The sequence below is a fragment of the Bombus pyrosoma genome, linkage group LG9 (genome assembly GCF_014825855.1).
Source record: "Bombus pyrosoma isolate SC7728 linkage group LG9, ASM1482585v1, whole genome shotgun sequence".
Classification (NCBI taxonomy): Eukaryota; Metazoa; Arthropoda; class Insecta; order Hymenoptera; family Apidae; genus Bombus; species Bombus pyrosoma.
Window position 1 is genome coordinate 8,242,463 of NC_057778.1, and position 15,944 is coordinate 8,258,406.

At 44.3% G+C, this 15,944-nt stretch overlaps 1 protein-coding gene across 1 annotated transcript in view; it reads left to right on the forward strand.

Moving 5' to 3' along the window:
* Positions 1–151: 151 nt before the first annotated feature.
* Positions 152–15,944, forward strand: part of LOC122570492 — a 48,294-nt gene continuing 32,501 nt past the window's right edge. Inside the window, exon 1 of the mRNA XM_043732864.1 lies at positions 152–267. The gene's annotated coding sequence lies outside the window, so the exon portion shown is untranslated. The remainder of the gene's footprint in view (positions 268–15,944) is intronic.

Below are 15,944 nucleotides of genomic sequence, written 5' to 3' on the forward strand. Positions count from 1 at the left end.
AGGAGCATGCGCGCTTCTGATCCACCTCCTGTGATGGTGGAAACGCGCAGAGGGTCCACGAACAAGGTCCGCGCACACGTAAACTTCTCTCGACACACCGAGGTTCGAAACTCACGTATGATGCCACGGATGCGAGCGAACCTCACCGACACGTTGCTGGGTCAACGTAGGTGTAGTGTTAAGGGTAGCTCGCGTCGGTCACGACGTACGGCACTGTGTGTCACGGACAGAAAGTGTGGCAGGGCGTGCAAGGAGTACAGAATCGAGGTACGAAATCTACGATACTCTTTAGAGGCGCGCGATAGGCTTTGAGATTCAGCTGCGTGTCCATTTCGCCTGTCAGCCTGACCGCCAATCTTACCGGCTACCCACTGCGAGAGATCGCACGTAACCTCGTTGCTTGCTACGTACTTTCCTTCGGTTCATTCCAACGAGAATACATTGCACACGGATATAACGAGCATCACCGTCATCGCCGTTGCAACGATATGCTAATGCGCCTTGTATACGATAATACTGCAATAATAAGGAAAGGCAACTAATTGCGTGGTTGCTGGTTATCGGGATACCGCGTCGACATGTGCTACTTCGGACTCGCCTCGTGTTCTTTTCCTCTTTGCCAGGCTGTGAGTTTGAGCGGTAAGGTGAGGCGGAGGTTGATGATTAGGCGCAACGAAAAGTCTCGATCGAGGTAAACGTTGCCTCGCTCGAAAGACTTCTGGTTAAAGCATTTTTAACGAACTCGCTCCAAGTTTTCCGCTCTCGTCATCGAGATTGATTACTTCGAGTAGCAAAAACGTGAAACATCGTGCTTCTTTCGGCAGACGCTTGCGTATTCGACGTATGCTCAAGAAACTTGAAGAGCAGCGTTTCTCAACGTGGCGCTTATAACAGGCTGTTTTTGTTTTCCATCGTATAAATCTGTTTCCACGATTATCGAGCACGCTATCAATGAATGTTATTAGACGAACCACATGTGCGTGATCACGCGAGTGTATAATAACAGGGGGTACACGCGATAACCCGCGCCAACCACCGGAAACCGCCAGCGATTAGCTGTACTCCACTGTCTATCGGCTATAAGAATAATTTCACGGTGTTACACGATGGATACGCAAGTATCCCGTACATGTTCGTTTCGTTTGTCGATTCGATTGTTGAGTGTTTGTCGCACGATATCAACGTAAGATCGATGAATATTATAATATGTCGGGGAAACGTCACGCACAGAACCTTGTCTGTCGATAGAGAGGGCTGGGAATTGTGGTAGACGTAAACGCGCGGTAAAGGGGTTCCAATATTATTTCGAAAGCACGTTGCAAGATTAAAATCGAAACGAGTCGCACGTTTGTAATGAAAATGGCTATCGCGTAACACGATGAAAAGAATGCGAAGGGCTATGACGAGCGACAAGTTGAAAAATCCGCTCGTAATCCTAATTTTCCGCGTGTCACGTGCAATCAGATATCATTAGTATTCGCGTTTACGACATCGTCGAACATTGGCGCTTACATCTCACGGTCGTAATATTTCGACGACACCGTGAAACAAATGACGTTAGTGGAACTCGTATTACATATACCTCAAGCTTAACAACTATCTAGTAAAGTTTGATGAAATCTACCTTATAATCCTCGGTTTCTGAAATATTTGCGCATATGAGACACTGATATAATAACTTCTGCTTTCACGCAATGAATACACGTTCTCCGTTCGTGCAAGCTTGCACGAGTTAAGGACGAGAATTATGAACCAATGTCGGTGTAATTCATTTGGATGGATAGCAAATTCCTAAATCGTTTCTCAAAGAAAAACGTTGACCGAACTTTCGCCAGCGTTTGTGCATAACGGAGAGTGGCTGTTCATTGCGTTCCATTGATTCAATTTCAGTTTGATTCAATTTCTATTCAACCGTTTAAAAATTCTTCCAAGTGACGCGAGAGCTTGCGAATTAACGAAAGCTGTGGTTTCATGTTTGAAATCTCGTTCCACGGTGCGAACTGCGAGACGTCCATTCAAAAAAAAAAAAAAAAAAAATAAAAAAAAAAATAAAAAGAAAAAATTGCACCGACTAACCGTACAAGATTCCAAGCCAAAGTTATAAATAACGTTTTGCGTGACGACCGTGCCTTTGCACACGCGGGACCATTCATCAGCAACGCCTAGCACGTGAACCCACCGATAACGACACCCTACCGGCAGATTCGATCGGTCGATGAAAGGGGCGGCTGTCGAATGTACCGCGAATCAGTCGCCTCGTCTCGATCTCGTGGTTCTATCGGCTCGTTTGACAGCCTCGCTCTGTTGTCAGGCACGGGAAATAAATTGAAGATAAACAATATTATCGAAGCCACCTTTCGTTCTTACTTAAATTCGAAATTGTCGCATAGAAACTCCGACTCGTCCGCGCCTCCTCTCCGTCGCATTTTTTTACAATTTGTTCGACGCGTCGAAAGATTCTGCGCGTGCGTAAAGACGAAACGAGCGATACCAGCTACATTTTGCCTGACCTGTTTCCTATTTCCGCTGCACTCCATTTCGTCAGTATTTCGTAACATTGATCGGCACGCCACGCATCGCAAATTAACGCGACGATAAAACGGCGCATAAAAGCGGTTACTTGGTAGAAATATGGGCGACGATCTCGCGGAGAGATCGTTTCACAACGAAGCGGTTACTTTTCGAACGCCTGTAATCGTTCGTAAGAAGACAGCAGCCGCTAATTTCGAGACGTGCGACCGTATCGGGCAACCAACGATTAGAGGCAGTAAAACTCGCGGCTGTGACTCGGGCTGCATAAGTTTCTAGCACGGCACGATAAATCCGCCGATAACGATGTCGGCATGTGTGCACACGAAATTCGAGGGAAGCAAGCAAGAGGCAGATTGGGGGTGTCGAGCTGCATGGCAGCCAAGTAAACGTTTGTCTCCACGTAGAAGGCGTCGACCTCCTTTTTCCCTGACGCGCGATCCCTTGAACACGACTGCAACACGCTAAGATTTCCGATATTTCGAAATTGATGCCGATAACAAGCTCTCGCTAGTGCCCGACGTCTACCGGGCGTTCTTGTTTCCCTGTTATTTTATCGGTGCCACGCACGAACATTTCCGCACGAAATTGAAAAACACCGCGTTCCACTGAGAGAATACGTCAGCCATGAATTCTTGCTACCCGATAGCTTACCAGTTTCTTTTCGCGTTTGCACATTTCTCCGGGGCGAATTCCAAATTGAAATCCGCTCGAGAGTATCCCCGGCCTGTGGTGTGCTAAACGATTTCATAACTCGCCGTGAGTTCCAAACGGAGCCGCCGTCTGGTCAAGTCGCGTTTATGACCGAAACGAAGGCGCCTTCAGCTACTCGCAAGACTTGGCGAATCCACAGGGAGTTCGTAACGAATGGAAAAGCTGCGCCGAACGCGGCCAGTCCGGAACAAAGGCAAACGTGTTTCTGTTGCGAGCGTTATCCCGATAAGATGTGAAATTGGTTTGCTAATAATGGAATTGATTCTCGAAGGAAATCGTGGCGAAACGTTGCACAAGTGTGCCGGGAAAGCTTGAATTCTACCTACAATTGCACAGCTCTATAAGCAGACCTATATCTTTAAATAAAATCCATAGAGTTCGTAATGTCGCGCACGATGAAAACATTACATCGTTGTCCCAGCATTTGTAGCGAGCACGCAAAATACAGTTTATGCGGTGATAAACATTCCTCGAGGAAATTTCTATGAAGCATTGTACCAGTTATCATCGTGGACACCGATATTTGTACTTTATCGTTACGTACCGCTGTAGTCAGGGAGCGACTGTGTATAGGAAATTTTGTATCCTGGCCGAGATCCAAACGCATTTTTCCACCGAAAATTACAAATGCCTTGAACGTTTGTTTCAGAGGGAAGCGTATTTAGTTTACGATCTTCATCAATACTTATTACCTTTTGTGCAACGCGTGTCGCGTTAGTAAAATAACAGTCTTATTGTTCACGGCTGGCGTAGGAACTTTGTAATAGTTTATAACACAGTCGCTGGAACAATTATAACTTTTCTCTTTCGTGCCGTCTGCCAACATGCATTCGGTTTATCTTCATCTTTCAACGAGCCATAAGCGTAATGCTAAACACGGTATCTCGTGCAGAGACGTCCCCGTCGAATGGCGCGACAGAGTTCTTGTTAATCAATCAAACAAGTTAAAATCAAATAGACCATAGCTAGCGCGGTCTCGGTTAATAGCAAAGTTACATTTCGATAGATTTGTTCCATGCACGTGTATCTATTAGTATGTCGGGGGACGCAACTTCCCGAATGTTGCACGGTCAAAGGACGGCCAATATCGGAGAAGTCGAATCCGGTGAGTTTCGCCGTTTGAATTCTCGCAGTCCGTCTCTCGTTTCCTTTCTTGACTGGATGACAATCGAGAAGGGTTACACGGGTATTATACAGCTCGTTACCCAATCAGCAAACTTTACCAGCAGTTTACCTAGAATTCCGTGTAGATTCGCTTCTTTAGATTATCGATCTCCTTTATCACGTCACTGTCCTAATCCGCCGTTACCTCTCCCCCTTCTCTGTACTTCACCTTGGATTACTCGTATTTTTATGGATCTCTGCGCGATACAAGCATCTTATCCATCACGTATTTTACATTACAAAACGTAAATGGAATTTTGAAGTACACGTATATGTATAATACTGGAAAGGTTTGGTTCGTAGCAGGATCTGGATATTATCCAAGAATTACCCCGTCATATTGAATTAATCCAGCCTCCGGTTCTCTTTAAACCAAAAAGTTTATCCGCACGTTACTTTGTATAATCAATTCGTCGTTTGCGTTAAACACGGGAATTGTATTAACCGAGTCGGCCAACTTTTAAGTATCCGAAGTTCGATGGCTTTCGAAAAGCGTGGCTTTTCCGGCAAGATTTTCGTCGGTATGCTGACAGGAACTGGAAACGGAAAACGTTTCAATACGAAACTTCTCGACGTCGGGAAACTCGAGACGGCTCTCTTACCGGAGGAGAACGCGATCAAAATGTAGTCTAGTTTCTACGAAGTTAATAATACAGTGGAGTTCGGATAGCGTCAGGCAAACTATACTTTCGTCGTAATTTAAAAAGAAAAACCACGTCTAACGTACAATAAAAAAGAGGTGAATAGGAAGGCTAAATTATCTGTAACACAGATTATATCGAAGTTTCAAGGTAAGGGTAATGAAAATTCCAGCAACTTTTCTCTGCAACGCCGTGACTCAGAGAGTTATCATTTTTTATATTCATGTTCCCCTAAAAGATAATGCACTTAGTTTCCGGCTTGCCGTAAGCCCCGACTTAACAACCTTTGCTGTTATTCCGACACGATGGTACTTGGCCCTAGGAGAGGCTCGTGCTCGTTGAGTACCTGGAGGCCGCGAACTGTAAGCTAACTGAAAATTAACGTGCCAGCGAAACCTTTAAAGCCGACGAGAATTTACGTAGTCAGAGGTCGTTACGCATAGATTTCGGACGGTCGTCGGCCTGTTCCGTCGCCCATTCCACGGCCCAGTTACCAGATAACATTCCAAAACGAACGTCTATTCCGATCTCTCGGGCGAGCCTGCAATTCAGACGCGCGATATTTCTTTCATGAAATTCCACCGGCCATTCTTGCCGACGTTCAACTTCTCGTCGGAGTTTCTTGGATCAGAAGCACGAACGGCCGATATCTCTAGGTCCGCTTTTACAAGAACTCTCGCGAGAATAATTGAAACGGGTGAGAGCGTGGCGTTAGTTAAAGTTTGACGCGACAAAGAGGGAGGGATAAACGCGAAATAATTTCCTCGCCGCGCCGGTTGAATGGTAGTTTTCGAGAATTAACGAATTATCATCGCACCTGTTGGCTAGGCAGCGCGAAGTTGAACAGGGTTTAAACGCGGGGAAATTGTTTCAGGTTTCGAGTTTTCGAACAATTTTCACTGGATTGGCGATAAGCGCTCGCGAAGATAAAGTTTGCTCGAAGCTCACGGCGAATAGCTCATCCCGCGAGCGAGAGCTTATCATTTCGTTAGAAACGTAACGAGCTTCCGAACTTGGACGCATCGTTGCCGATATTTCTCGCCCGTCCAGATAAACGGGGAAATGGAAAGAGGCTCATCTATCGCGTTAAGATTTTGAGAACGATGTACGCGATGTTGTCGAACCGCGTCACAGAAGTCTCGCGCGGTATTAGCGTCGAATATGGGACAATTTCGAGCTTTTGAGCCGCATACGTATACGTACGTCTAGTTTCCCCCGAACGAACGCGGCTAATTACCTCTAAGGTCCTTCGAAATCGTTCGCTGAGGAACTAGGTCGTAATTCGATGTTCGCGACGTAACGCGAATTTACGTCGAACAAATTTACGTGGCTTCACAAACATGTACTATGGAATGGCTGATCGATTCTCACTGGATGGCAGTGCAAAGTATTCTATATACTTGTACAATGCAGTATATCGGCATTCGTCACGAAACACCGTGTTCGCGTAAACCATTAATCATCAAGTTGTCACACGACGACAGTGCACACTGTTCCGAATGTCAATATAATCCGCGGTGCTAATGAACTCGCGTGTATATTAATTCGTCGGCCTTCCGGCACACGAAAGCACGCTAATATAGATATCGCTGGAAAAAACGTTGCTTTCTCCCGATGATATTCGAATAAATGGAAATTCCGAACGTTAACGAGTCGCAAATGTTAGGGAAACAAGTACGCGGATCTCCTTCCATTTCTCTTCCTCTTCCTTTCAGCATTCGTCTCTTATTCGAACCAGTTGCGACAATGTTTATTGCGGGTCAAGCGGCTTGGCCATGCGTTCACCTTTATTCCCAATGTTATCCTTCTGGTCGAGATTTTTTTTATCGTTTCAGCAATTTCTCGAGCACGCTTTGTCTCGAATTGGCAAGGATGTTCTAATAAACGAAACAAAATCAACGCAGCGGAATCGGCAGCTCCGGGCACGCTGCGAATTTTGTTCTACTCCAGGGAACGTTCCGTCCAAAAACAATACGCTTTAAAAAGCATCATCGGCAAAACGAAAGAATCTTTTTAGACGATACAATAATCAGCGGTGACGGAGCGTTGAATTCAGGATTCGCTTCTCTAAGGAACGTTTGTGCAATATTTCTTGCGAATGGAAACGTTTCCTTATCCGCTCGCGACCTCGCTAAAAAATCTCCAGTCAGAGATGTACAACATTCCTTTCTTCCTTTGCCTAAAGTCGCATCCTTTGATTAATTTTCTACAGGCATCTGGATCCGCTGGAACACGACAAATATATCCGCCCAGCCGTCACCCACCCCTTGTCCGGGGCCGCATTTTTCTTCCGGTCCTCTGCCCATTTCCCGGCTGCTCTTTCAGCTACTCAACCTTCTCGTGAATTTATCATTTTACGAATTTGCTGCCGACTCGCTCCTTTTTTAAACTTTTCGTCTTTCTTCCCTTGTCGTGTTGTCTGTTACAAAGGAAACAACCCCGAAGCGCAGAAAAATCGCGCGATCGATATTTTTTCATCGTTGCTCTTAAACTTTATGATAAAATGCAATTATCGTTGTATTTGCAATTGCCTCGAATAACTTAATTACATTCCAACGATGCTTTTTACAGCGACGGACAACATTCCCCTGTATTCTCTACGTTGTATCACCGAAGTCGTGTTTTTTGTCCCTAGTCTTTCGGGCGACTGGTCGCCGAATACCTTAAAGCTTTCAACCGGTATTAGACAACAGAATTCCCACGAACGACAAATTTATTTATCGATCTGTCCTGTGCCTTCCCCTGTGTTTTATCCTTTCGGTTGATCTCTCGACCACTTGTCCGACTGTGTTTCGACGAGGGCCTATATTTATTGCGATCCTATACCGCGATAGCTCTTCGTATTCGTCGACTAGCTCCACTTTGCCTGGACGTTTCTTGGATTTTTTTCCCTCGATACCCACTCATCTTACCTTCTCCTCGTTGGTCTAAGCACTTAGACACCTGACAAAGAAGGTACGCTCGCGCTCAAATTGTTTTCCAATTCGATGATCGTCAAACATACAGCCTTCCGACTGTAATCGTACGAATTCATCTTCTTTTATGTTCATATATGTTATATATATGAAGAACGATGAAGATATTTACGACGGAGCAAAGTTTTAAGTCGTATTATTTATTTCGTCGAAGATTGGCAAACTTGATTTAACTGAACTTAAATTGGCAGAAACTGACTCCGACATTCGTGATACTAGAAGATGTACAAAAGATGCAGCGATTAGTGCTTACGCGCAGAGAGTAGAATTTAAAAGCAATAAAAAGATTTATTATGCTGCTTATGCTCCTGTGTACAAACGCTTAAATGAATATACAACCTTAAGAAGAAGAACAACAATATACGAAGACTTCGATCGATATGCGTTAACAATACACGTCTCTAGAGTACTTGTCCCATTTCTTCAAAAAAAAAAAAAATAAAGGTTATATAACATCTATGTTGTGGAAAAATGTTGAAAAATTAATCGCTGCCTCAAGACGAAATCCGGTAATTTCGTTGAAACGATAGTGAACGTAATTCGATTGAGGAAGTGATTAAAACCGGGGTCGCAACGAGACGCAATCAATTAAATCCACGTAAACGGAATTGCAACGTTATTCGTGAAACGAACGTGCCCTTTTCGGAAATTATAGTCCATTCATCAGTTTCCATCGCAGGAGAAGGTAAGCCGGTCGTCGTCGTCTGTATGCCAGGTATTAATAATTAGAGTGGATAAAAGGACGTAATTGAATCAGTGCCTTAATTAAAAATCGCAATTAGTGTCTTAACCAGAAGCCTTGGGGCCTACCTTACGTAAGCAAAATTAAATTAATATGCAGTCTGGTCCAAGCGACGGCGCTCAACGGTTTTGCTTAATGCTAGAATTACGCGCGATACCGGAAACAAGAGGCGAGTGACAGTAGAAAACAAAAGGGAAAAGCGATTTCGCTTTGCAAGCAAAAAGGCAAAACGAATCCAGAAGCTGTTCTCGCCTCGAAGAATCGTGCAACTCCGACACTCGTAAATAATGCGATTTTCCATCGCATGGTTAAAATCACCACGGCGTGTGGTGGCTGGCGTTGGTCTGTCGATCTAACCAACGTTCAAGTTTGTTGCTGAAATCGTGGAAGAAAAGTACAGACGATGGAGAAAGAATAGTAGCGGCGGCTGGACTACTGATTGCCGACGAATGCGGATTGCATAACGAAGAATAGACTTGAATCTAGCACGGCTGTTTCTTTTCATCCTTCTCTCTCGAGCTTTAATCCCAAGCTTTATATCGCTCTAAGGAATTATAATCTGATATGGTTCCAGTGCACGCCTTTTATTCGTCTGCTCTTTCACGTTTCGATCTTACGTCGCTTAATCATATCGGAATTGACGGAATTTATGACAAACAAAGCGATCGTTTTTCAAATAGATGCGTGACGATTAACCCGCAACGGTATATATATCGCGAGTGATGAAGATCGTGGTTCGAGATCAGCGTTTGGCTAGCGAAAATGATGCTGTTGTATAGGATGTTTGTAGTAGAAGTATATTTGGCGAAGCTCAAAGCAAGCCTAATCGCTAATTGTTCTCTCGATGCAGGAAACGTAATAAGCCAGTATTGTATTCGCTTAGCCTCAAAATGTTGGAAATGCAATTAGAGTCCGGCAGGCAATTAGTACGTGATACTCCAAAGTAAGTACGGATTACCGATACCATTGCGTTATACGTTCACTTTACCAAGCAATAATACTGTTGTTAGTGAACGTGACAATTGCCAGTCTCCGAGAAAAGACTTTGCTTCCAATTCAGCGACTACATTTTATAAATCTTCGACCTGAAAGACAAGTTCGTTCCAGCGTTACGATCATTTCACGGCCCATTTTCGTAAATTCTCGTTTCCCAGAGGATCGTATTTCTGGGCTACAGCTTCCTGGAATTAGAGTAAGATTTTTACAGTGTAATTCCCTTATTATTTGGCAAGAGACACGAACACGAAATGCAGAGACATAAAAGAATCCGTGCAACGTGTTCGAAAGAATTTTCTCTTCCAGTTTCTATGATATGTGCATTTACACTCCTTTTCTATGTGCTGGCAGTTTTCCTCTTTCTTTTCTCTATTTCAAGCAACTTTCCGTCGGTCTTCCTTCCACGCTATCATGGAATATTGCAATTCTGTACCGTTATATAGGCTACTTTATTTCTTTCCTCTTGCTTCTTTCCCTTGTGTGTATGCGAGCGTACTTTCGAACGCAGTTCCTCAATCGCTTTGTCTTCTAATTACCAACTAGGTGGTCGTTAAATTTGTTCCACAATGAAAAACCTATTTTACAACAACAGCAAACAGTACACAGCGTAAATGTTTCGCTAATTGCTGCTCGTCGAAAGAAGGGTAGAATTTTACATAAATAAACTCTGATCGAATTAACGAAGCATTAACATTATATGCGGTATAACAATAAATCAAGCGAGTATCGAAAACAAGGATTGTATAGAGAATTAAGAATCGTTCGATCGATACATTTACGAGAACAGTTAATAATACTAGCAGATTCAAGCAACGCGGTAATCGATCTAATTTAGAATGCATTAATAGCCTGAAATTCGTAAAGTAAAATATACTCGGGTCTCTTGTCTGAATTACGGTAAACGTTTCGAACCATCGAAACATATTGAAAATACATAAAGCTGGATTAAAAGATAGACGTCGTAATAGTTGGAGCAAGCAATGGGAAATACCACGGGAAATTTCGGGAAATAGTTGCCACGATGTTTAACATAAACTCGACAAAAAGCATACTACACGGTATACAGTTTTGCCAATGAGAATGTTCCCGTACAGTTAGCGAACGGAGGGATCCATTCGCAGGCGCAGAGGGAGTATAAAAACGAAGGAAAAAAACAGGCAGGCGATCCTTTTCGTCGACGCCTCCGTTAATTCACCAAATTACCTACGTCTACCCTATAGGGAGCGACAGCCAGAAGCGTAAGAACGAAAGTGGTACACGACACGCGTTCCAGACAAAGACGTTCTCGTTTCGTAAGCGTCGATTCGCCTGACCACCAATTAAGGAAAAACGCGTGCATAAAAGAACAGCGAAGAGTAATCCACCTAACGCTACCCAACTGTGAGACGAATACAAAACCCTTTGACGCTTCCGTACGTGTCGCAATTACACGGAACAAAACAGCAGCCCGCGTCTTTCCTCCCACTCTTCTAACTATTCCTTTTTTTTTTTTTTCGCTGTCACCCTCGACGTTGCCTCGCTGCAGTCTCGCACAAAACAGCCTCGAAATTTGCGTGCGCGAGTACCTTTGAAATGCAACGAATTCTCGCCGTTAGCTTTGTGCTTTTTAAAGGAGAATTGTGCGGCCAAAATTTCAATGAACGCGCGCTACGCACACGCGTGTACCGATGTATGCGTTCATCCCACGCGCGGCGTCCGCGTTCCAGCTACCGGTAATTGCACGATGGTTGCGAGAAAACCGCAGCTTATGTGTTCTCGTGTTGATAATGCAAGTCCCGTGATGTGCGGCCCTTGTATCCCTATCGCTCCCGCTCCCGTTCCCACTCCCATATCCTCTCGTCTCAAAGAGGATTATTCGATATTCCTAGTTTACCGGTTCATACGTTCATTGCGGTGCGGTGCCTCTGTTGTTGGAAAAATGGTCGTAATACGGAAAAGATAAAATCGTTTGTTTGACGAACGTAGTTACGCAGTTGATTCGCCTCGGTCTTTGCATCCTTTGGAAAAATAATGAAACGCGCTTCCAGCACCCATCGGTCGGCTTTTGATCAAACTTTCACAAGGAAAATTGACGAGTTTCTCTTCAATCGATAGATTTTATTGTTGTAATACGATTTATCGGTAGCAGCAAGGGATTGATAGATGAACAGAGAGGGATGCGAACATTCGCCACGTTATCTCAGGGTTCTCCAGAGTGAATTCTTAAAAATACATACGCAACGAAAAATTGTCAAATCCTTGAAAGATGCTTTTTCTTTTATTCCTACGCGATTTTGTCGTCGCTCGTCTGCTCTTCGGCTCACGACGTCGTATTTCCACACATTTTCGAACTTTCTCTTGAAAAATCAGAGTCTGCACGTTATAACTGAAAATGGTTGCGGTAACCGAGTAAACTGTCGGCGTTCTCGGTCATAAAATCCTTGCGAGCAATTCAATAATGGTATCACCTCGAGAGAATGCCCCATATCCAGAATTCCAAAACGAAGAGAAATAGAGAGAGTGTGTGTGTGTGTGTGTGTGCGCGTGCTTGGGCGCGTGCGTGAGAAAAGGGAAAGAGACAAGCGTGTGTTGGTAAATAGAGAAACTGTCTGCAACAGGGTAGCATCGACGGTTAAGTCACCGATGGTCGATACTCACGGCAATTTCATTAGACCTTCACGAGCTTTGATTCGAATATCGCCAATGCGTGAATTAATGCTCGACCAGCGAAACTCGATACCGAAACCTATAACATAAACTTGGGTCGAGTGGTGTGCACGCTCTGTCGCGTCGAAGTTGGATTAAATCGTGATTCGTCTTCCATCGAGAGGCGTAATCGGTGTCAACCGAATCAAGGATAGTATTAAACTGCCACGGAAACGCGAGCCCGTGCCACGAGTAGAAAATGCAACCAGATCGTAGGTCGTGCTAAATACCACTCGAGGATGCAATGCCTGTTCATCGTATGGAATCGTCTAAATCGGTCGAAGCGCAGTGCGAACAACAGAGGACGGGGCTCTCGTAGATTATAGGATGCAAGTCGACCGACCTGGAATTTATTGCGTTTCGATTAGAGACCGAATAACGGCAGGTTCGGTCTATTGAAGACGCTTAAGGCGCCTCGAGTACTCTGCAACGGAAAGGTTAGCTCGGGGGGCTCGCATAAGAGAAACGATGAGTCTCAGTGGGTGCTTCACCAGCTAGAAAAGAGGGCCAGGCCAGCCTGAACGAGTTGTGCAGTCAGCGCAGTTTAGTTTGCACTCTGGTGTTTTTCTTCGTTTCCTCGTACATTTGGGAACAAAAATGAAATAGAAGAACGGAAATAAGCGAGAACTACGGAAGTCGCAAATACGAAGCTGGGAAATTTGAATCGGTGCTTCTCGGGAACGGACGATGGATGCGGCAAAAGGATGGAAAAGGTCGACAAGAAATATGAGAATGGAGACACGCACTCGAAATGAACGAGAAACGGTATGGGAACGCGCCATAGTTCGGCAACATTAGAAACGGAAAGATATCGCTTAGGTGGTTCTGTCGAAAACAGTTTTCGGCCGGTGACTGGCGTTGGCCATTTGCCAAACGAACCTCTCGTGGTGGCTACCGTGTGCACGCTACCGGTCGAAAACGCCGAGCGAACCTGAATCGCGAAAGACGCGCGCGGATAGAAACAGGACACGGGATAGGGGTCGACGGGATAAAATAAAACGAGGATAGTCGCGACTCCCAGAAAATAGAAAACGCGTAAACATATAAATCTCGTTGGCCGAGAGACCAAGACTACTAGGTTAGCTGCAGTTGGAAGTTAACGCTCGTTCCGTTTCCCTTTACTCTTCCTTCCCGGTTCCTTAACCGCGTTTTATCCCCATTCTTTCTCTTCTATTCGCTTTGCGACGGCTATTTGTGGAGAACGCTCGGAACCTTCGATTCCGAGAAGATGAAAAGGATACGAATCGTTCGAGTTATGCTCTTTAACGTGTCCGCGACTGAACCGACGTCATCTTGGCTCGTTCATTGATTTCCTTTTATTTCGTACGTAATCGTCTATGCAGATATTTCCTGTCAAAGTCTGAAGGAACAGTCAACACGACGATACAAAGTACAGAAGATACGCGGTACGAAGGTACAGAGCCGAGTACGTCAAAGAAATAGGATGCGATTAAGAGTAGACTTGTTCCGGTGTTGATTTAATCGACAACTTTGTTTGTTACAGTGAAAGAACGCTGACCTAAATTGAGACTTTCTAGCGGCAACGAGCTAACACCGACGCACCTTTCGCTGTGTTTTAAGAACGTCCCGCGAAAGAGCGAATAAATTTCAAAACATTTCAATTACATCGGCGAAATAATCGTTTTCTATAAGAGATTAACGCTTCCCGGACGAGTCGTCGCGATAATAATTTATAACGAGTGTATCGTGTTATAAATACGTATAAAATGTTACCTTGATTATAGAAACTATCGTTTAAAAAATTATCATAGAAGAAGCCCGTGCAGTGCTTAAGGATGGGGTTTAATGCCTGGAACGGAGGAGCGTAAGGTTGCTAATTCAATATCGGACTAATGGTTAGCGCGGAATGATAATCTGATCGCGATGCACCGGCAAAGTATTAAACGCATCGCTAAATAATTCGAGAAAAGAGCGAAAGGCTGTAACGATGGCGAGGCGCGGCGGCAAGATATTTTCTCTGCATCGCTATTCGATCCATGACTGGGATCTCTTTCGGGATAGGGAATTCCTCGAGCGTCATCCGTCGATTATCGGTTGATTTTCGATCCAGAAGCGCTGCTGGTGAAATAAAACCGGAGCGTAATATAGAGATGCCATTGCGGTGCGTGGTATCGCGGCTGTAAAAGACGAAGACGGATAACGACCAACCGACGTAAATACGATGCCTGCTTGCTCGCGATCTCTATAGGCAGGTATTATCTACACGGACCGTTTAAACCCCCTATATAAAACACGTATTCATATTTCTTCCTATGGGAACCGGGACCGTCACGCGATACACGAAACTCTGTATATCCCGTAAACGGTTTTATAACCCAAAGTTGAAGGTATGCTCTTACTACAAGCGAGCATAACGTCGTGCTTGTAAAGCGCTGCTAACTCATCCCCGTGACTGCGCGCGGAATTTCAAAGCTTGTTGTTCTTGTCTGTGCGATTGCGACTCTGGCCGAGGAATTTTTGTTCCGAGGCAATGCGACGTCTCCTCCATCGATCTCCAACTTTTCCGACCCACAAGATTACCGTTTTCATCGATCGGGCAATTTTATTTACGACAGGACGTGATACGCGAACCTAATTTGTCATCGACGTACACTCCGTCGTAAATTCGAGAATCTGGACCAATGATACCCATGGGGAAACGCGAAACACACGGATGCTGATTGTGAGATTGTCGAGAAAGTAGATTAATTCTCGTAGTTAGTCGGACATAGCTCGTTGCCTCGAATTGCAATTTACCGGAACCTATAATTGACTAATCCTTCGTTCCTCGTAACTTGAACTTGCTTAATTTAATTGTCACTATGTAATTCTCACTTACAAGTTGTACTTTGACAAGTTCGTCTACGCTTCCTAGGAACTTAGCCCGGTCGACAAACAAAAACACGAATGTAAAAAGCTTGCAAGAACGAACCTCGTCTCACTACACAACCGATACTCCACGATACGATTCTCTCTATAAATTTATGAGACGTATGGAAACGTATATGGCTCCTTAAGTAGAGGAGGAGATCGATTCTGATCCATCTATGTTTGAACCAACGAATTACGAATTTATTTATTTATTTATTTACAAATTACAGACGACTTTCTTTGTGACTACACGAGTCAAAGTTCACTCTCGTGATATTTTACAATTTTCTACGAAACATTTCACGAACCAACGCCTTATTTCCTGTAGATGGACAATCGTAAAATCTTTATCACAGTTTAATCCTTTTAGGGAGTTTATAGGCCTCGCAATAGTACCTACTGATATACGATCTCGCTGAATGTTCCGCGTCGTTTCGAGACGTGGAATAAAAATTCAGTCCCAAGGATGTCGGTTGAAACGAGGCATTAGTCTTCGATCGCGTTTCGATGTTTAGCCCATATTCAAGAAACTCTGGGGTACATTTCAAGGTAGACGCGATAAAATTTTCATCAGACTCGCCAGTAAACGTAACATCGAAGGAAATAACTTTTTGTTGAAAAACAGGC